The sequence below is a fragment of the Crocuta crocuta genome, unplaced genomic scaffold, assembly GCF_008692635.1.
Source record: "Crocuta crocuta isolate KB4526 unplaced genomic scaffold, BGI_CrCroc_1.0 scaffold186, whole genome shotgun sequence".
Lineage (NCBI taxonomy): Eukaryota > Metazoa > Chordata > Mammalia > Carnivora > Hyaenidae > Crocuta > Crocuta crocuta.
Genome location: NW_027551569.1, coordinates 8,012,514 through 8,035,909, shown reverse-complemented (window position 1 = coordinate 8,035,909; position 23,396 = coordinate 8,012,514). Strand labels below are relative to the sequence as shown.

Sequence of the window (23,396 nt, the reverse complement as noted above, 5' to 3'; positions counted from 1 at the left end):
TCACAAATCAATCAACATGATACATCATCATGATACAACATGATACAACATGATACAACATCAACAAGAGAAAGGAGAAAAACCATGATCATGCAGAGAAAGCATTTGACAAAGTACAACATCCATTCATGATAAAAATCCTCAACAAAGCAGGTTTAGAAGGAACATACCTCAGCATAAAAAAAGTTATACATGGAAAAACCCAGAGCTCGCATCATACTCAATGGTGAAATACTGAGAGCCTTCCTCCTAAGGTCAGGAACAAGACAAGGATAGCCACTCTCACCACTTTTATTCAACATAGCCCTGGAAGTCCTAGCCATAGCAATGAGACAAGAAGAAGAAATAAAAGGCATCAAAGATGATTAAGGGAGAAGTAAAAACTTTCACTATTTGCAGATGACATGATTCTACATATAGAAAGCCCTAAAGATTCCACCAAAAAACTACTGAAACTGATAAATTAATTCAGTAAGGTCGTGGGATACAAAGACAATATACAGAAATCCTTTGCATTTCTATACACTAATAATGCAATAGCAGAAAGAGATTAAGAAAACAATCCCATTTACAACTGCACCAAAAATAACTAAATACCTAGGAATAAACTTTGCCAAAGAGGTGAAAGACCTGTACTCTGAAAACCGATGAAAGAAACTGAAGACGACACAAAGAAATGGAAAGACATTCTATATTCTATCCTCATGGATTGGAAGAACAAATATTGTTAAAATGGCCATACAACCCAAAGCAACCTACAGATTTAATGCAATCCCCATCAAAATAACAGTATTTTTCACAGTACTAGAACAACATTTTTCTGGTACTAAACATTAGTTTTAGTACTAGAACTAAGATTTGTATGGAATCACAAAAGACCCAAAATTGCCAAAGCAGTCTTGAAAAGGTAGAACAAACTAGAGGTATCACAAACCGAGATTTCAAGATCTACTACAAAGCTGTAGTAATCAAAACAGTATGGTACTGGCCCAAAAAACAGACACATAGATCAATGGAACAGAACAGAGAGCCCAGAAGCAAACCCACGATTATATGATCAATTAATCTTTGACAAAGGAGGCAAGAATGTACACTGGCAAAAAGACAGTCTCTTCAACCTATAGCATTGGGAAAACTGGGCAGCTACATGGGAAAGAATGAAACTGGACCACTTTCTCACACCACACATAAAAATAAACTCAAAATGGATTAAGGGCCTAATTTGAGACCTGAAACCATGAAAATCCTGGAAGAGAACACAGGCAGTAATTTCTGACACTGGATGTAGCAACAATTTTTTGGATATGTCTCCTGAGGCAAGGAAAACAGAGGCAAAAATAAACTACTGGGATTACATCAACATAGAAACTTCTACACAGCAAAGGAAACAAACAACGAAACTAAAAGACTGAATCAGAGAAGATTTTGCAAATGACATAGCTGATAAAGGGTTAGTATCCAAAACATATAAAGAATTTGTCCATCTCAACACCAACAAAACTAATCCAGTTTTGAAAAATGGGCAGAAGAGGTGAACAGACATTTCTCCAAAGAAGATATACAGATGGACAACAGACACATGGAAAGGTGCTCAACATCACTAATTTTCAGGGAAATGCAAATCAAAATCACAATGAGATATCACCTCACACTTGTCAGAATGGCTAAAACCAACAGCACAAGAAACAAGTGTTGGGAAGGATGTGGAGAAAAAGGAACTCCTGTGCTCTGCTGCTGGAATGCTGTGGGTGCAGTCACTGTGGAAAACAGCATGGAGGTTCCTCAGAAAGTTAAAAATAGAATTACTTTATGATCTAGTGGTAAATACCCAGAGAATACTAGGTATTCCAAGGGTTACATACATGCACCCCATTGTTTACTGCAGCATTATTTACAATAGCAAAATTATGGAAACAGACTGAATTATGAAAGTGTCCATTGATAGATGACTGCATAAAGAAGATGTAGTGTTTTATACAATGGAATATTACACAGAAAAACAAGTAAAATCTTGCCATTTGCAGCAACATGGATGGATCTAGAGTATAATGTGAGGTGGAACAAGTCAGTCAGAGGAAAACAAATACCATATGATCTCACTCATATGTGGAGTTTAGAAAGAAAGGAAACAAAGGAAAGAGATTTTTTAAAAAACAGACTCAACTACAGAGAACAAAAGAATGGTTACTAACCTATAGGGGAGATTGGTAGGGGAATGGATAACAGAAGGAGATTAAGAGTACACTTACCATGATAAGCACTGAATGATGTATAGAATTGCTGAATCACTATATTGTACGTCTGATACTAATATAACACTGTATGTTAACTATATTGAAATTAATATTTTTAAATATGTTTAAGCATAAAAATATTAGGCTAAAATTCTCTGAGGAAAGGAGAATAAAAATAAGAGTTTAAGGAAACAATGGGAATAAAACTTCTCATTATTAAAGAAAAAGAACCCTTCAAATATGAAGGCAAAATAAAAACTACTTTCAGATAAGAACAGAACATTCACTACCAGTAGACCCACAGTATAAGAAAGGAATTATCTATGAAGAAAGGAAGTAATATCAGAGGGAAGCATGGTAACATAGGAAAGATTCAAGAATACTAGAAAGAGGAAGTATGTGAGTAAAACTAAATAATTATAGACTTAAAAAATAAAAACAAAGCAATAACAAGCAACCAAGAGGAAAATGATAAATGTAATGAAAGGGCAATAAGGTCCTTGTGTTGTCCAGAAAATAATAGCAGTAAATTTTGTGCAAAAATGGCCATAGAGGTGCCATAGAGGTGCCTGGGTGGCTCAGTTGAGCATTTGACTCTTGTTTTCCGCTCAGGTCATGATCTCAGTTTGTGGGATCTTCACTGATGGCATGGAGCCTGCTTGAGATTCTCTATCCCTCTCTCTCTCTCTCTGCCCCTCCCCTACTCATGTGTGTTCATGTGCACACACTCTGGCTCTCAAAATAAATAAAATTTTTAAAAAATGGACACAATAATTTCTTCATTCCTTATGCACACTCTTTTACAATGTGACGTAGCTACCATTCTGTCAAGAGGTGGGATCTATTTCTTTACCACTTTAATTTGGATTTTGGCCATGTGACTTGCTTTGGCCAATGGGGGTTAGAAAACATGACACAGCTCAGACTTGAAATGTGCTTGCACATTACAATTTGTCCTCTCTTGCTACTCTTAGAACTTCAAGCCAATAGTTGAATGATCCTGCCTCCCAGAATGGCCACATGGAAAACAAACTTCCCAAACCTACCCTGGCCAAAAGCATGCCAACCAACAAACATGTAAGTGAAGCAATCTGGCCCCAGCCAAACCACCAACAGAACACAGAGATCAATACAATCTAAACCAAACTGAAAGTCCAGAGTCATGAGCTATTATTTTATTTTATTTAAGCCACTAAGGTTTTTATGAAGCAAAAACTAGCTGAATACAGAACTACTATCTGTGTGTAGATCAGTGGTTCTCAAACAAGGTTGATTTTGCTCCCCAGGGACTTCTGGCAATGTCTGGAGGCATTTTTGGTTGTCACAACTGGGTCAATGTTACTGGCATCTAGTGATTAGAGGCCAGGGATCCTGTAAAACATCCTATGAGGCCTCCAGAAAAAAACTATCTGGCCCAAAATGTCAACAGTGCCGAGGCTGGGAAACCCTGAAAGCGTGACAGAACGAGGCAGTTTTTAGAATGATCCTATCCAACAGTATTTTTTCAATGACGAAAATGTTCTACTATATCTCTGTTACCCAATATAGTAGCCACTAGCCACATCTGGCTAGTAAGCATTAAAATGTGGGTACTTTGACAGAAGAACTAGAGTTTTTATTCAGAATATTTTTAATTAATTAAAATTTAAGTAGCCACATAAAGCTAATGGCTTATATACTGGACAGTACATCTCTAAAATTTAGATGCTAGAGATATTGAGAGTAGTGAAAATTAGATTGGATAACAGTGGAAAAATGAGTTTGATAAAGTTAAGGCCCATAGTCACTTGCTACAAATAAATATCCCAAACATTTTTTTGAGTATCCATAAACTCTAAAATGCACTACACTGATAAAACAATAAACTGAAAAAAATAATAACTTTACCATATCCTGCAAAAAACACAATTATTCATCAAATGTTGGCAGACAACTTTACCTAGAAGGCCTTCCTAGATTATTAGCATAAAATCCCTAGAAATTTCCTACTTTTTTTTTTTTAAAGCTTTAAGTGATTTAAGAACTGCTGCATTTTAGAGGCCTTCAAATTGTACCAGATGAATAGCTTTTAATCAAATAACTTCAGGTAATTAAATTTTTATTTACTACATTACTTACTTCCCTGCAGCAGTTCACTATCTTTTCTTATTTTCTTCTCTACCCCCACCCCATTTACCCTAAGAGAAGGAAGAAGTTGATCCAGTGCCGGTACAATTCCACAGATTTTTTTTCAACTTGTCAGCATTAAGTAGGTCAGTTTTCTGCTCTAGTGGGTGTTTTGGCAATAGGTTTTCTTACTAGAATACCATGGCTACTCTGCCTGGTAAGCACATACCACAAAGGAAAAAAGATTCTGAATAACTCCTAAAGAAAGAACAGGCTGCCTGATCTCTAGAAGAAAATCTCTGAGTCCTAACTGAACACCATCAGGAAGTTCTGACAAAAAAACAAAACAAAAACAAAAAACAGAAAAACACTCCACAAAGTTTTTTCTATATTGTAAAGTCCAAAGGTTTTAAAGGCCCTTAGTATCTAGCAACCCACAAAGATTTCACTGATACTCTAATATGTACTCAGCCTAATCCTAATCAGTGGAATTATAAATCAAAGGTAATAAAGGACACCCAATAATCAGATGCTTTAAAAATTCCAATAGAAGAAACCTTACCATTAAAACTAAAATTCTGGAAAACATCTCCCTGGTAAGATATAACTTCCTTGTAAAGAAATTTTATTTTAATCAGAAATGAAACTTTTAGGGGCACCAAGGTGGCTCAGTCAGTTAATCATCCAACTTCGGCTCTCACAGTTCATGAGTTTGAGCTCCGTGTCGGGCTCTGTGGTGACAACTCAGAGCCTAGAGCCTGCTTTGGATTCTGTGTCTCCTTCTCTCTCTGCCCCACCCCTGCTCACACTCTTTCTCTGTCTCTCAAAACTGAATAAACATTAAAAAAATATTTTTTGTAATCAGTATTGCCTCTCTGTTGTGGGTCTGAGCATTCAGTTTTACATTTTTCATCATTTGTAAATCAAATATTAAAGAAGAAACTTGACAGATACATATTCACCAGTTTACTTCATACTAGATCCAAAGTTCTTACAGGAGCAAGATTAATATCCCCTATTAAGAATAGGGTTTCAAATGAAAAAAAGGCTGAAACAAACATAATTCCTGGATTTGTTCCCCAGAAAATTCCAAGAATTTTGACATATCTAGTAGAGGAAAATGTATATCTTGCAGGCTAGATCACTAATTGACAGGACTACAGAATACACTTAAGTACACTAGAAATAAATTACATGAAAAAATAATGCATTGTGACCAATATTCATATTACTATAACATATGTTGATGTTCACAATCTATGGGGGTGGTATGGGATGTGGGAGTATGTGTGTATCCAAAGTCAACTCCATCCTTGAGACCAATTATCACCTAAAGAGAAATCTCTACCTGAGGATGAAAAAAGTTTGCTTGGAGACAAAAAGCCACTACACTAACAGTAATCTTATTTTCTAATATTTCCATTTGTTTGTGTCTTCCTATATCCCAATATCATCTAGGAAGCCATAGTTTTTCCAGCTTTATACTATCATTTCTATAATTTTCCCTTTTATTATCAGTAATCTACCCATCTCAAAATATATTCTTCTGTTCACTTAAATTTCATCTGAATCTCTCTCATCAACTTGTGTGGAATGGAAAATGGAATTCAAAGGCATGTTTTCTTGTTGTTGTCTTCTTAAAGACTATGGTATCATGGTAAAAGCTAACAGATGGTTTGATGTAGCATATGTACTTTATTTTCTATAGTTCTTTTGCTCTATATACTGTATCTCTAATAGGGCTGTAACACAGATGAAAGAATATTATTGGACCTGAAGTCAGAAGACCTGTGCTAAAGAGAACTCCCCTATGACCCAGCAATAGCACTGCTAGGAATTTACCCACGGCATACAGGAGTGCTAATGCATAGGGGCACATGTACCCCCAATGTTCACAGCAGCACCCTCAACAATAGCCAAATCATGGAAAGAGCCTAAATGTCCATCAACTGATGAATGAATCAAGAAGATGTGGTTTATCTATACAATGGAATACTACATGGCAATGAGAAAGAATGAAATCTGGCCATTTGTAGCAACGTTGATAGAACTCAAGGGTGTTATGCTAAGTGAAATAAGTCAGGCAGAGAAGGACAGATACCATATGTTTTCACTCATAAGTGGAACAGGAGAAACTTAACAGAGGACTATGGAGGAAGGGAAGGGGAAAGAAACAGTTGGGGAGAGGGAGGGAGGCAAACCATGAGAGACTCAAATATTGAGACCAGACTGAGGGTTGATAGGGGTGGGGGAGAGGGGAAAAGGGGTGATGAGCATGAAGGAGGGCACTTGTTAGGATGAGCACTGGGTGTTATATGGAAACCAACTTGACAATAAACTACAAAAGAAAAAATAAATTAATCTGCCTAATAAAGGCATTAAATTGTTAAATAATAAAATTATTTCTGAGGCTGAATAATGTGAAATCTTGGCAATTTGGCAGACCCTATTAATGTCATCATAAAATTAACAGTTTGAGTCCAAAGCACTCATTTTAGGGGGAAAAAAAAAGTCCCTTAAGGATGAAGCTTGCAATAAGGGCCAATTTTGATGTTTGCAACTCTTCTTCAATAAAATTTCAAAATGAAAAAACATGGGTGCCAAAAATCAGGACCAATGAAATACAGCAAAGTTGCTTAAATTATCCTTCTTTTAGCCAATATTAATAAATTCTAGCTCCTAATCTAACAAGTCTTTTTTTTTTTTTTAAGTTTATTCATTTAATTTGAGAGAGTGTATACATGTGGGTACATTGTGGGGGGCGGGGGGCGGCAGAGAATTCCAAGCAGGCTCCACAGTCACAGTAGAAACTGACTCAGGGCTCAAACTGATGAATCATGAGATCATGACCTGAGCTGAAATCAAGAGTTGAACGCTTAACTGACTGAGCCACCTAGGAGCCCTGAACGAAAATCTTTAAAATAAGTATTTACAAGAGGAGTCACAGCTTTTGCTAGGATCTTTTGCCCCCTTCTAACAGCTTAGAACCATTAATAGCAACTTTCCTAGCAAGCAGACCTTAACACATTTTAAAGTAGTGTTTCAGAACAATGTAACATGCCAAAGATAAGTAAAGAAGCATGAGTTAATCATTCACATGGAGATCAAAGGTAGGTATTCACAGGTATAGTCACACATGATGCTAGATGTTTTCTGCAAGCAAGGCATAGTTGTTTTTTTTTCCATCTGTCTCAATTGTTCTCTTTTTGAAAGTATAAATAACATCAAAACACTTTATTGTTGAAGACAATGCAAATGAAATGAGTTCTAGGATGGATAAGTTGATATAATGCAGCTAGAAAAGAAATCTTTAACATAATGGTTTTTCTCTCCATGGATCTAGAACCTAAAATGCAACTGACTTCATGTGGGAATGGAAACTAGTACAGCCTGTCTAAAATACAACTTTGCAATATCCATCTACAGATTTTAAATGAGCATATATCTAGAGATAGATCACATGAAAATCATCAGACCAATCCAATAATTTATGGTATATCGATACCACTGGTTCTCATCAGTGATTCTACATCAGAATCACCCACAGAGCTTATAGGACCATAGACTCCTGAGCCCTAACAGAAGAGTTTATAATTCTGTAGGTCTGGATGGAGGCCAAAAATTTACATTTCTAACATATTTCCAGGTAACATTGATGCTGCTGTTCCAAGGACTACACTAAGAACCACTGATCCATACAACGTACTTCTAGGAAGCCATTAATAGTGAAGTAGATTTGTACTGATATATAATTATACACACACACACACACACGCAGTACTGTGCTGATAACTGGCTCTGGATGGAATTAGAGAGAAGGAAGCCCTTATTTGTAGCATTTGCCAATTTCTATGGTGTAACTACTCCCTCTATAGCTAATATCAAGTTATCAGTGATTTGGGCTTGCATAATTCTTTAATTACTGGTTCCAGTAAGCCAGCGCAAACCATGTAGAAAAATATCTAGTAGGATATAAAGTAAAACTGTAATAGCAATTATCTTTGAGTAGAAGAATTATGGGAATTTTATTTTCTTTATGGTTTTGTTTCCTCTATTGTTTTATAACATTATTTATTTATAATAAAAAAACTATTAACAGTTTAAAAAATAAAATGAAGTTATCAATTTAGATTACAGTTTTTTTTTTTTTAATGTTTTTTTTATTTATTTCTAGGGGAGAGAGAGAGAGAGACAGCGTGAGCAGGGGAGGGTCAGAGAGAGAGGGAGTCACAGACTGAAGCAGGCTCCAGGCTCTGAGCTGGCAGTCAGCACAGAGCCTGACGCGGGGCTCGAACCCACGAACTGCGAGATCATGACCTAAGCGAAAGTCGGATGCTTAACCGACTAAGCCACCCAGGCGCCCCTAGATTACAGTTCTTGATAGTTGAAATTTAGCAGACCCTCTATCAGAAGGGACAAGGATATTTAAATACAGGTCTATCCACTCTTCTTCCACTATTCTTTGCTAACCAGGCCTTGCCAAAGTGAGAAAAAGAGAGAGCAAATGAGAGTATAAAGCCTGTGAATTCTTTAAACTCTAGCCCTGAAACATTGAGGTGTTAATAGCTGCCCTAGAATTCAAGCGGAAAATAAACTGAGACAGCTGCAACTTACTATTATAAACCCAGTTTCACAAAGGGAGTAAGAGCATAATCCCTCTAGCCTTGCCTCATCAAAATGTAGGCTTAGGCTTGATTAACAGTTCACCAAAGTATTATTAATGACCAAAAAAATAGTATATATGTCGTCCCACAATATAAGATCAAATAACTTAAAGCCATAAAATGAAATGATGTGCACCTATTACATGGTAATATAAATACACTTCCAAAAACACAGTAAAATGGTCATAAATCATTGTGGAATGGAAAGTGTACATTACAAAACTGTGTATATGATCCTATTAATAAACAAAAATATACATTTGTGTATGAAGTTATATGTGTATGAATATTTAAAGACCTGAAAGCTATAGCCAATGTTAACAGCAATTATCTCTAGACTAGGGTGTTAGAGATGATCTGAATTTTCAAAAATATCTACAACAGGGCCGGCTGGGTGGTTCACTCAGTTGAGCACCCCGACTCCATGATTTTGGTTCAGAATATGATCCCTGGGTCAGACTCAGCACTGAGCGTGGAGCATGCTTAAGTTTCTCTTTCTCTCCCTGTTCTCTCCCTCTCCCCCGACACCGGTACATGCTCTCTCTCTGAAATATAAAAAATATATATATATATAAATTAAAACATATATGTGTACAGGGATGCCTGGGTGGCTCAGTCAGCTGAGCACCTGACTTTGGCTCATGATCTCTCAGTTAGTAAGTTTGAGCCCCACGTCGGGCTCTGTACTGACAGCTCAGAGCCTGGAGCCTGCTTGGGATTCTGTCTGTCTGTTTCTCTCTGCCTGCCTTAACCGCCCCCCCCCCCACTCTTGCGTGCGTGTGCGCTCTCTCTCTCAAAAATAAACAAATAAAAAATTTGCGGGAGGGGGAAGGGGGACACCTGAGTGGCTCAATCCGTTAAGTGTCCAACTTTTGGTTTCTGCTTGAATCATGATCTCATGATTCAGGAGTTCAACTCCCACAATGGGCTCCATGCTTACAGTGCAGAGTCTGCTTGGGATACTCTCTCTCCCTTGCTCTCTGCTCCTCCCCTGCTTGCGCACGCATGCTCTCTCTCAAAATAAATAAATAAACTCAAAAAAATTACAAAAAATACTTTATACAAAAAATTGTTTTAATGTATCTACAACAAAAAATAAAACAATCACACACACAAAAAGACAAATTTTAAAAATATCTACAACAAATATGTATTATTTGGGTAAATTTTTTATGCTAAGTAAAATAAGTCAGAAAAAGACAAGTATCGTGTCATTTCATTCATGTGAAATTTAAGATACAAAACACATGAACATAAGGGAAGGGAAGTAAAAATAATATAAAAACAGAGAGGTAGACTCTTAGACATTTAGATATTTAGATATTTAGACTCTTAAATACTCTTAAGAACAAACTGAGCGTTGCTGGCAGGGTGTTGGGTAGGGGAAGGGCTGAAGGGGTGAGGGACATTAAGGAAGACACTTGTCAGGATGAGCAATGGGTGTTCCATGTAAGTGATGAATCACTAAATTCTATTCCTGAAATTACTACTATATGTTAACTTGGATTTAAATTTTAAAATATATATTAATAAAATATAATATCAGTAAAATTCCTTTTCCCCACAATACCCAGTAAGAGGTTAGTATATAATCGTAAAACATCTATGTGCTAAATATCATACTGAAGTCAAATGAATTTTTGAAGTAAAATGAATGCAATCACATAGTTCTGACAGATTCTATTAACTGGATGCCTAAAAAGCCATTCCCAAATCCTTCCTTCCTCCTTGCCTATCAGTAGAAAGGCCAAAGGCTACTTACAGTTAGAAGTGACCATAAGACCCAATTTGGGCCCAGGAGACATTAGAAGTAACTTGCTAGAAGCACTAAAAGGAAAGCTTTTTCTCAGCCTGGACCTTTTGCCTTCCTCCTTAAATGTGGGTAGAAGGCTGGAGCTGGAGCTATCTTAGGACCATGGGGGCCAAGCAAATCACAAAGATATGGGCCCCAACATTGTTGAGCCACTGAAACAACATGAGCAACTGCCTACTCCCAGAATTATGTAAGAAAAACAGACCTTTCTTTGTTCAAGCCTTGTAGTCCGGTTTTCAATTAGAGTTGGATACAATCCTTATACACCACGTCAGAAACTCTACAACTGTAACTGTAATTTCCTGACTAATAACTAAAACCAAAGTTACTTGCTAGTCCTAAATCAGTCTGACAAAGTTATAATCTCCTGATAAGGACTATTTTAAGTATTTGCTCAGACAGCTTTAGGAAGTCGGAGCTGAGGTAAGAATGACAGAAAACACGAATACAGAATCAGGAAGATCCAGGGGCTCTGACTGCACACATGGCAGGAACTCAGACTCTCAAAACAATTACCAAGAATCCCTCTCTCTCTGACCCTCCCCTGCTCGCGCTGTCTCTCTCTCTCTCTCTCTCTCTCCTAGAAATAAATAAAACATTAAAAATTTAAAAAAAAAAAAAAGGGGGGCGCCTGGGTGGCTTAGTCGTTTAAGCGTCCGCCTTTCGCTTGGGTCATGATCCCGCGGTTCGTCGGTTCGAGCCCCGCATCGGGCTCTGTGCTGACTGCCAGCTCAGAGCCTGGAGCCTGTTTCAGTCTGTGACTCTCTCTCTCTCTGACCCTCCCCTGCTCACGCTGTCTCTCTCTCTCTCTCCTAGAAATAAATAAAACATTAAAAATTTAAAAAAAAAAAAAAGGGGGGCGCCTGGGTGGCTTAGTCGTTTAAGCGTCCGCCTTTCGCTTGGGTCATGATCCCGCGGTTCGTCGGTTCGAGCCCCGCATCGGGCTCTGTGCTGACTGCCAGCTCAGAGCCTGGAGCCTGTTTCAGTCTGTGACTCTCTCTCTCTCTGACCCTCCCCTGCTCACGCTGTCTCTCTCTCTCTCTCCTAGAAAGAAAACATTAAAAAAAAAAAATAGAAGACAGACACTTAAGTACTTAGGGATGAAGTATCATGATGCCTGCAACTTTCAAATTGTTCACAGAAAAAATACACACATATTAGAATATATACATGTATAAAGCACATATATAAAGTATGGCAAAATATTTAAGTTATTGAATTATCAGTCAGAGATATACAGATGTTCAAGGTACTATTCTTTCAACATTCTTATACACTTAAAATGTTTCATAATAAAAGTGGCGTTAATGTTAGTTTCCTGGCTTGGGTATTGTGCTATAACTATGTAAAATATAACCACTGGAGGAAACTAGGTAAAAGTCATAACAGACCTCTCCTCTTTTTACAACTTCCTATGAATCTAGAATCATATCAAAATAAAATGTTAAAACCAAAGTATCAAGAAGAGTTCCTGTTTGGTAATAGAATAAACAAACACCTCCCTTTATTTCTCACTGAACTATAAAACCTGGACAGAATTTATCAACAACTATTTGAAGACCCTGAAAAGTAAGTATTACAGGTGGATCTGGGAAGAGCACCAGAATTCAAAATATCACTGAATCTGTTGTGAACTTAACATTTTTTCCCTCTAATATTTTCCAGCCTAAACTCAACACAATCAAAAACTCAGAAGTGAGCACTATGGTACAGGTGGTGAGAAACACAGAAGAAGCCCTCTAGCTCCGGCTCAAAGCTAGAAAAGGGAACTTTAGAAAGCTCAGAAAAAGTGAGGTGAATCCTTTTGGAACTTTTCCTCTCTTTCTCCCTCTCCTCTCATGTTCTAGTCCCCAGGTGTTCTGTGGTGAGTACAGCAGAACAGCAGCAGCAGCAAAAGCATCTGAAAATAGAAAGCCTCCAGGGGTGAAAATTCAGAGGGGAACCTTCCTCTGCATTCAAGGGAGCCCTTACCTCCAAGTGGGAAGGCCAAACTCCATTTTTTTTTTCCTTTTCTCTGTGTCCTTAGGGAAATGAGTCCATAAAGCTGTTTATGAACTCCTGAGCTCACCCTCAACCTATGTAGGTACGGACCCAACGTAATAACATAACAAAAACTTTGAAAATTGAGATAATGGGTAGAAGTCCATCCAGAAGTCATCACTCTCCGGGTCATTCAAGTGCCTCACCCACAAGGCTACTACCCATTCACTTAAGCAATAAGTATTGGATGAATAAGGGCCCTTCTTTGTCCTCAAGGAGGGAGCAGTCTAAGATAGGATGTAGACACACTAATAAATAGCTGCAACTTAGTATGAGAGCTGCTATAAAAAGGTATATACTAGATGCAGAGTTATTGCAGAAGATGAAGCAATTGAATGGATTTTGGACAAGCCAGGGAGCACTTCAGAGAAGTGATTTAGCTGGAACTTAAAAGATATATTGTAGGACCCCTAAAAAGGCAAGGTGGGCAGGAAACAGCATTCTAGGCAATGGGAAGAGCTGGCAAAAGCTCAAAGGCAGAAAAGCATCATGTATTAAAGGAACTACAAGGAATTTGGTAAGAATATCCTTAAAGGAAGCACTGAAAAAAACACCCATAAAAATAAAGGGAAGCACTGAGCTGTAAGACTGAAGTGCAGCTAGAAAACAGATAAAAAGTATAGGTCCATAAAGGTATAGCTCCTTAAACATCACATTAAGAAATTTACCTTTTTTCAGTTAGGAGAGTATAATTATGAGTGGTATAATCAGACCTGTGACTAAGGATAATTCTAGTTGTTTTTTATTTTTTAATTTCTGGACTAGAACAGTGACTCCAAACTCTTTNTGCTGTCCGGTTCTCCCAACACCATCTGTTAAAAAGGCTGTCTTTTCCTCCTAATCCTCCTATACGTGCAAACATATGATATTTGACGGAGGAACAAGGGGGAGANTTGGCCTATAGTTCTCTTTTTTTTTTTGCTGGATCTCTGTCTGGCTACCTCCAAACTTTTTTAATCCCATACCCATTACTAAAAACTTTTGAGTATATCCCCTCAATATATGTATATTTAAATTACATTTAGACATTATTATGGTCATATATATTAAATGTGTATATAAATATTAAATGAACAAAGTAGGAAGTGTTTAAATGATGAGATGATAAATATAATAGTAGCCACAAAAAGTAGAAATAATCCAAATGCCCATCAACTGGTGAATTAATTTTTAAAATTGGTATATACAGCAGTGTCTAGCTGGCTTAGTCAGTAGAGCATGTGATTCTTGATATCAGGGTTGTAAGTTCAAGCCCCATGCTGGGTATAGAGATTACTTAAAAATAAAATCAGGGGCACCTGGATGGCTCAGTCAGTTGAGCGTCTGACTCCTGGTTTTGGCTCAGGTCATGATCTCACAGTTTATGAGTTCAAGTGCCACATCAGACTCTGTGCTGACAGTGTGGAACCTGCTTGGGATTCTGTCTCTTTCTTTCGGTTCCTCCCCCACTCTGTCTCCCAAAACAAACTTTTAAAAAATTTAATAAAAATCATAAATTTATAAATTCATAAAGAAATAAACAAAATTGGTGTATCCATACAGTAGAATAGTACTCAACAATAAAAAGGAACAATGCTGATACATGCTATAATAGGATGGATCTCAAGAACGTTAAGGTAAGTGAAAGAATCTGGACAGAAGACCATGTGTTGTATGATTCCATTTATATCAAACCTCCAGGAAAAGGAAATTTTTAGAGACAGAAAGTAGGTTAGTGATTACCTGAGGCTGGGGTTAGAAACAAGAATTGACTACAAACAGGCAGAAGGGACTTCTATGAGGTGATGAAAACGTTCTAAAACTGAATTGTGGTGATAACTATGCAATTTTGTAAATTTACTAAAAATAACTGAGTCATACCCTTACAACAAGTGAATTTTATGTATATAAGTGATGTGTCCATAAAACTGCTTGAAAACAAAAACTAAATATAATGTGAATATCTTAATGCAGATATCTATGCAAAGTAAGTTTCCAATAGTCTAGAAAACAGAAAACTGGAAGTAAAAAAGCTTGTTAAGGGGGCTAACTGACAGTCAAAAGATACCATGGAGACCTAAATGTAAGACAGTGACAGTGAGAACACGAAAAGGACTTGCTTCAATTTAAAATGCAGAGTAAGGGTATCAAATTATCACATCAAAAATTATTGAGATTGCATATTTAACAGGTACATATTACATTAATAAAATAAATAATATTCTTATTAATGTTAAAATAACAAAGAACAGACCCAATAATACAATCTCAGCTTTGCTCTGGTGAATGAATTAATTTAATTTTTAAAAACTTTTAAATGTTTATTTATTTTGAGAGAGAGAAAATCCCCAGCAAGCTCAGCACCATCAGCACAGAACCCACGTGGGGTCGATTTTGCAAGCCATGAGCTCATGACCTGAGCCGAAACCAAGAGTCGGACGTTTAACTGACTGAGCCACCCAGGTGCCCCAAGAGTTAATTTTAATTTAGTACCCTGGGCTCTGAGAAATTCCTTCTTATGGCATTGTCATCACTTTACAGACTTAACTCTGTAAGGTGTGCAAGCCTCTATTCTCCTTTACTTCTCAATCAATGTGTCACAAATCAGATAAACTGCAACATGATGGACAGTGGTATAGTTTTATGATATGTATAACCAGGTTTTCTTATGATTTATAGACTATGAAAATAAATAACACATTTTTCATTCAATCATGTTCTTCTATTAAACAGAACTTTTTAATAAATATAAACTAGTATTAACATATACTCCAAAAGAGATGGTAACTTAAACAAATATCAATGTCAAAACACATTGTTAATCTTTTTTTAAAAAATGTTTTAATGTTTATTAATTTTTGAGAGAGAGAGACAGAAAGACAGTGTGTGAGTGGGGGTGGGGGTGAGAGAGAGGTAGACATAGAATTGGAAGCAGGCTCCAGGCTCTGAGCTAGCTTTCTCAGAAGCTAACATTTCTTTAAAATATTATAATCAGGTTAAAATCAAGATAAATCTATATCTCTAACGATATCTTATAATGTAAAATACTTGTCTTTATGAGTGATTAAGTTATTATAATATGCAGAATTTCTAATTTACTGAATTGATAAAAAGAAAACTTAGTACTTCACATAACATGAAACATCATCCTATGTGTCAAAAGGCAAGAAAAAATGCAGAAAATAAGCCTAGCTCTATTAAACACTATAAATAGTTAAGCATTAAGGGTGCCTGGGTGGTTCAGTCAGTTGAGCATCCGACTCTTGATTTCAGCTCATGTCATGTTCCCAGGGTTGTGGGATTAAGTCCTGAGCCAGGCTCGACACTCAGTGTGGAGCCTACTTAAGATTCTCTTTCCCTCTGCCCCTCTCCCCTGCTTGCATGCGCTCTCAAAATAATAATAATAAGCATTAAAAAACAATGTCCTATTCAACACTGTACTAGACATTCTAGCTAGAGAATTAAGAAAAAGATATAAAAGAGATCCAACTTAGAAAGGAATAAGTAAAACTATTTCTATTCTTAGGTGATATGATTCTATATGTATAAAACCCCAAAGAATACACATAAACAACAAAAAACCCTACCAGAGCTAATTGATATTAGCAAATTTGCAGGGTACAATTTCAACATACAAAATCAGTTGTGTTTTTATTAAATACGCAATTAAAATATACAATTAAGTATTGCGATTAAATATGCAAAAAGGAAATTAAGAAAACAATGCCATCTATCATAGCATCCAAAAGAATAAAATAGCTAAAAATAACCGAGGAGGTCAACACTGTAAACTACAAGGCACTGCTAAAAGAAATTAAATAAGACTAAGTAACTGAAAAGAATTCCATGTTCATGGACAGGAAAAGTTAATATTGTTGAAATGGAAATACTACCCAAAGTAATCTACAGATTTAAAGCAATCCCTACCAAAATTCCAACAGCCTTTTTTGCAGAAATAGAAAAGCCAATCTTGAAATTCATATGGAATCTCAAGGGATCCAAAGCTATCTTGAAAAAGAAGACCTGAGTTAAAAGACTCACACTTCCTCATTTCAAAACTTAACCACAAATTACAGTAATCAAAACAGTATGGTACTGACATAAAAACAGACATATCAATGGACTAGAATTGAGAGACCAGAAATAAACCCAAATATCTATGGCCAATTGATTTTCAGCAAGGGTGCCAAGACTATTTAATGAGAGAAAAGAGTCTTTTCAACAAAGGAACAAAGGGAGCTGGGANTAACAAAAAAAAAAAAAAAAAAAAAAAGATGGGGCCTTACCTTATACATTATAAATAAAATTAAATCAATCTTACACCATACATACCAAAATTAATTCGAAATGGATCAAAAACTTAATTGTATGACCTAAAACTATAAAACTCTTATAAGAAAACATAGGGGAAAGCTTCATCACATTGGATTTAGTAATGTTTCCTTAAAAATAACGCCAAAGGGGCGCCTGCATAGCTCAGTTAAATGTCCCACTCTTGCTCTCAGCCTGGGTCTTGATCTCAGGGTTGTGAGTTAAGGGCTCCTTGCTAGACATGAAGTCTACTTGGAGGGAGGGAGGAAAGAAGGGAGGAAGGCAGACAGACCAAAAGCAAAGGTAAACAAAATAAAATAGCTATACTGGACTACTTCAAAATTACAAATTTCTCATCAAAAGACACAATCAATGGAGTGAAAAGGCAACATACAGACTGGGAGAAAATGTTGGCAAATTTTATATCTGATAAGGGGTAATATCCAGAATCCCTATAACAACAAAGAAACAAACAACTCAATAAGAAAATAACTAAAGGACTTGAATATTCTCCCAAGAAATATACAAATGGCCAATAAGCACATGAAAAGATACTCAGATGCTCTAATCATTAATGATGTACTAGTCATTAGGGAAATACAAATCAAAATCATAATGAGATACCACCTCATACCCATTAAGATGACTATTATTGTAAAACTAAATAAAAAATGAAAATAACAAGTGTTGATAAGGATGCAGAAAAACTGGAACTCTTATGCACTAATGGTGGGAATGTAAAATGGTACAACTACTCTGGAAAATAAGGCAGTTCCTAAAAAATTAAACACAATTACTTTATGATCTTGCAATTCCACTTCCTGGTACATACCCAAAAGAACTGAAAGCAGGGACCCAAAGAGATATTTGTACATCAATGTTCTTAGCAGCATTATTCACAATAGTTAAAAGGTAGGAGCAACGAAGTGCCTATGAAAGGATGAATGGATAAATAAAATGTGGTATATACGTATAATGGAATATTATTTAGCCTTAAAAATGAAGGAAATTCTGGGGCATCTGGGTGGCTCAGCTGGTTGAGCTTCCAACTTCAGCTCAGGTCATGATTCATGGTTCCTGAGTTTGAGCACTGCCTCAGGGTCTGTGCTGACAGCTTGGAGCCTGGAGCCTGCTTCAGATTCTGTGTCTCCCTCTCTCCACCCCTCCCCTATTCACTCTCCCCCTCTCCTCTCAAAAATAAACATTTTAAAAAATTTTTAAAAATGAATGAAATTCTGACATGTATTATATCAAATGTCCTTGAGGACATTATGCTCAGTGAAATAAGCCAGTTACAAAAAGACAATTCTGTATGATTTCATTTACAGGAGGTACCTAGAGTAGTCCAATTCATAGACAGAAACAGAGTCCTGGTTGCCTGAGATGAGAGGAAGGGGAGAATAGGGAGTTGTTGTTTAATAGGTAGAGAGTTTCAGTTTCACAAGATGAAAAGTTCTGGAGATTAGGTTTTAAACAATGTGAATGTATTTATTAACATTACCGAACTGTACACTAAAGAAGTTAATATGGTAAATTTTCTAGCATGCCAATCACTTCCTTACCACAAATTTTAAACACTTTTGTTACATATTTCATACACAAAAAGGTATTATACTTTTTTAAAAAATTTTTAATGTTTATTTTTCGACAGAGACAGAGCACAAGTGGGGGATGGGCAGACAGAGGGGACACAGAATCTGAAGCAGGTTCCAGGCTCTGAGCTGTCAGCACAGAGCCTGATGTGGAGCTAGAACTCACAAACGGTGAGATCATGACCTGAGGCCAAGTTGGAAGCTTAACCAACTGAGCCACCCAGGCATCCCAGGGTTATACTTTTTAATAGTGAGGGTGGGGAGTTTGAGAGAATAAAGTCGCATAACTTCTGTTTTGCCAAAAATCTGTATAAGCATGAACTGAATGTCATTTTTCAACTTTCACTATAATTTGAGAGATCAGAATACTAAGGGGAAAAAAAGAATAAAGAATACTGATTAGTAGGATAACCAATAACCCCAAAGAAATATAATTTCTACTTTACAGAAATATTCAAAAATCTTTTTTAAATTTTAAAAATGCAAAATAAAATACTATTACAGTCATTCATTTTTACAAGAGAACTTTATCATTTACCTCCTTCCATGGACTGAATAAAATGTCAGAGTAAATACAATCATATTCACAAGGTCTATAGGGTGTTTTAGAAGTTTTTATTGTTAGGGCACGTGGGTGGCTCAGTCAGTTAAGCGTCTGTCTTCAGCCTAAGTCATGGTCTCACTGTTCCCGAGTTAGGGCCCTGCGCCAGACCCTGTGTGGACAGCTCACAGCCCAGAGCCTGTTTTGGATTCTGTGTCTCTCTTTGTCTCTCTGCCCCTCCCCTGCTCACATTCTGACTCTCTCTCACTCTCAGAAATAAACACTAAAAAAAAATTTTAAATGCTTAAAATAGGGGCACCTGGTGGCTCAGTCAGCTAAGCATTTGACTCTTAGTTTTGGCTCAGGTCATGATCTTGTGGTCTGTGATTGATCAAGCCTTGTGCTGGGCTCTGCGCTGAGGGTGTAGCACAGAGCCTGTCTGGGATTCTCTCTCTCCCATTATCTCTCTCTGCACCTCCCCTACTCTCTCTTTCTCTCTCTCTCAAAATAAGTTTAAAAATGCTTAAAACAAAAAAGAAGGCAAGTTAATGATGAAATATCTGTGTATATATACACATATAATTTGTTGCTGTTGTTATTTTAAGATATAATATTTTACACTACTCATTATTCTCAATCTATACTGGAAAATATCTCATCTTGTTTTTAAATGAAAGCAAAACAAAACAGCTTTCCCAATTATTACACCTTTGAATTAAAGTATATTGTTTCAAATAATGAAATCTTGCCATTTACAACAACATGGATGGAACTAGCGGGTATTATGCTAGGGGAAGTCAGTCAGAGAAAGACAAATATCCTATGATTTCACTCATATGTGGAATGAGAAACTCAACAGATGAACATAGGGGAAGATAAGGAAAAATAAGATAAAAACAGTGAGGGAAGCAAATCATAAGAGACTTCTAAATACAGAGAACAAACTGAGGGTTGCTGGAGGGGAGGGGGGTATGGGTTAAATGGGTGATGGGTATTAAGGAGGGCACTTTTCAGGATGAGCACTGGGTGTCATTATGCAAGCGATCAATCACTGGGTTCTACTCCTGAAGCCAAGACTACACTGTATGTTAACTAACTTAAATTTAAATTTAAAAAATACAAATATTGTTTCACAAACCCAGTCAATTCTAATTATTCACAGTTAAGAACAAACTTCTGAGATTACTTCTATTGTTCCAATAGCTGGTTCGGTCATTTTCCACTGTAGGAAAATGAAAGTACTCCACCTGTGAGTACTTGGGAAATAGGACTGTACCAATTCTGCCAAATTAGGCTCATATCTAGACAGCAAAAAAATTTTCTGGGTCTAAGAAACAATAAGTGTGTGTGTGTGTATATATATATATATATATATAATAGTACATATTAATTACAGTTTATTTCCCACCTTTAGTGAATGGACCAACATCTCCATGTAATACTTAGAGGATTATCTAAANTCCACTGAAAAAAAATTTTTAATATTTTCAGAAATTTAGCAGGTAAAATTGTAAAATCCTAAAAAAGATTACATAGTTTTCCTTAAAAGAAGTAGACAAAACAAACTTGATGCATATAACAACACTAGCACTAGTTTCTTCAATCTACCATATTGGAAACCAGTTTCCCAAATAATTCTCCAATTAGTAATATAAGGGGGGGAGGAGAAAAAAATAGCCTTTAAACTAAAATAAAAGCATTTTCTCAAAAAACCAAAGCTACAGATCTTATTTTTTAGTGTTTACTTATTTATTGGGGGGGGGGGAAGGGGGTGGGGGGACAGCAGAGAATATCAGGCAGGTTCCATGCTGTCAGCACAGAGCCCGGTAAGAGCCTCAAACTCAGAAACTGTGAGATCATGACCTGAGCTGAAATCAAGAGTCAGACACTCAACCAATGGAGCCACCCAGGTGCCCCCAAATCTTATTTTGCATCTTGTTTATAATCTGTTGTCTCTATTTTTCAATATGCTGCTTTGCTGATACAAACAAAAATTCAAAATCTATCTTACCTCTTCCTGTTTAGGTATCTTATTTTCACCATTGTACTCTACTTAGACAAGAAAAACATGCAAAATTCTTACTGGACTCAGGCACCATAATTTCCTGCCAATATTCCTTTTTATATATTATACATGTTACTTGTACTCTTGATCTTAAAAGTAATACAAACTATGGCTCATCATATTCTTCAAAGATGGCTACAATAGCAGATTGCTTCCTATGTGCTCTTCTTACAATGAGATGTTGATATTTCTCCTTTCAAGTGGTGTGGTCTAGGTCTACTGCTCCCCTGAACCGTGGTGGGCCTTTATGACTACTTCAATTAACAGAAGAAAGCAAAGTAAGACTACGTGACTTCCAAAACTACATCAAATATGCCATGCAACTTCACCTTGTTCTCTTGGGATGCTCTCTCTTGGAACCTAGCCACCATGCTGTGAGGAAGCCAAGCAGCCAAAAGAAAAGGTCATGTGTAGGTGTTCTGGCCAAGAGCCCAGGCTGAGGTCCCTGCCAATAACCAGCATTAACCACCAGACACATGGCTGTGCAAGCCTTCAAATGATTCCAGCGCCCAGCCACCAAGCCACCCTAACCGTTCCAGCTACTCCACCTCAGACCACATATGAACAGAGACACACTGTCCCCACAAAGTAAGTCTTGACCATATTACAGAAACATAATCAAAATAAATGATTGGTATGTTTTGAACCACTAAGTTAACAACAGATAACACAAGCTCATAAATAAAATTTGGAAAATGCACAAAAAGAAAGAAGAAACCTTTAATCACCCTAAGTTTCACCAGTTAACATTTTGACACATATTTTACCATCAAGAAAATATTTTGCCCCACTCACCTAAGATTTCAAATGCTTTGTTTTTATCAGAATAAAGGGTCAAAATTTTAAAGGTAGTCAATTGTTTGTACCTAACCAGAAACAGGAATAAAAAGCATTACAATCATTCTACTATTCTTATCTTTACTCTTTCACATACCTGTCCTTAGTGAGTTCTGAGGATGGCTGGTATACCAATATTCCAATCTATGGATGTGAATCAAGATGTTGGGTTGCGACAGTAGCTGCAATGGACCGCCTCCCTGGAAGAAGTTGCTGAAGCCCCAAATCTGAAATTTTTAAGGAAAGAAAATGTTAAATATAAACATTTCCTTTCAATCACTTATATTTCCATCTCCACAATTAAATGAGTGCTGGCAAAGTAGGTTAAGATTACATGTAAGTGAATGCACAGGTTTCACTGAAAGTGGAGTGTAGGGTAATGTAGATTCAAGTTCCAGCTCCACTTCTTACTAAATATGTGATCTTACTTAAAGAACAAATTCTCAGGACACCTAGGTGGCTCAGTCAGTTGAGTGTCCCACTTTGGCTCAAGTCATGATCTCCTGGTTTGTGAGTTTGAGCCCCATATCAGGCTCTTTGCTAATAGCTGGGAGCCTAGAACCTGCCTTCGGAGAGTGAGTGAGTGAGTGAGTNCGCATCCCGCCCCGCGCATCCCGCCCCCGCTCATGCACGTGCACGCGCACTCTCTCTCTCTCAAAAACAAACTTTAAAAAAAGAATAAATACTCCGTGCCTAAGTCTCATTATAGGCACATTACATAGGCACATGTAATGAAGACTGTGGTGACTGGATCAAAATCTTGGGCTGGGAGTCAGAAGACCTGGGTTCTAAACTCAGTTATCATTCTGCCTTGTCATAAGAACTTTGATACTTTTCTGGGCTCAGATATACCATCTGTAAAAGGAGAGGGTTGCATTAGATAATGGTTCCTGAAATCTAATCCTTAAACAGATGCCAGCCAGGACTAAAAAATGGGTATAAAGTTACCAATTGTGCTTACTCGGAGATTGTCCTTCCTACTTTTTCTATTATTAAAATGGCTTCTTTTATGAGGTGATGTGATAGGCAATAGTATAATTTTTTAAATACCTTAAAGAGTCAAAATCAAAAGTCTGTAGCCCTATGTAAACATAGAATTCTTTTTAGAAATTCTTGTATCTGTATGATTTACGTGAACTCTAAAATCCCCTCTACTTCCTACATTCTACGTATTCACTATTTAACTAGCATTTTTTAGGTACCTAATATGTGAC

At 36.8% G+C, this 23,396-nt stretch overlaps 1 protein-coding gene across 8 annotated transcripts in view; it reads right to left on the bottom strand.

Moving 5' to 3' along the window:
- Positions 1–23,396, bottom strand: part of NUMB (NUMB endocytic adaptor protein) — a 186,457-nt gene that overhangs the window by 123,971 nt on the left and 39,090 nt on the right. For all 8 annotated transcript variants that reach the window (XM_077750778.1, XM_077750784.1, XM_077750781.1 and 5 more), the window contains exon 2: positions 22,280–22,409. The gene's annotated coding sequence lies outside the window, so the exon portion shown is untranslated. The remainder of the gene's footprint in view (positions 1–22,279; positions 22,410–23,396) is intronic.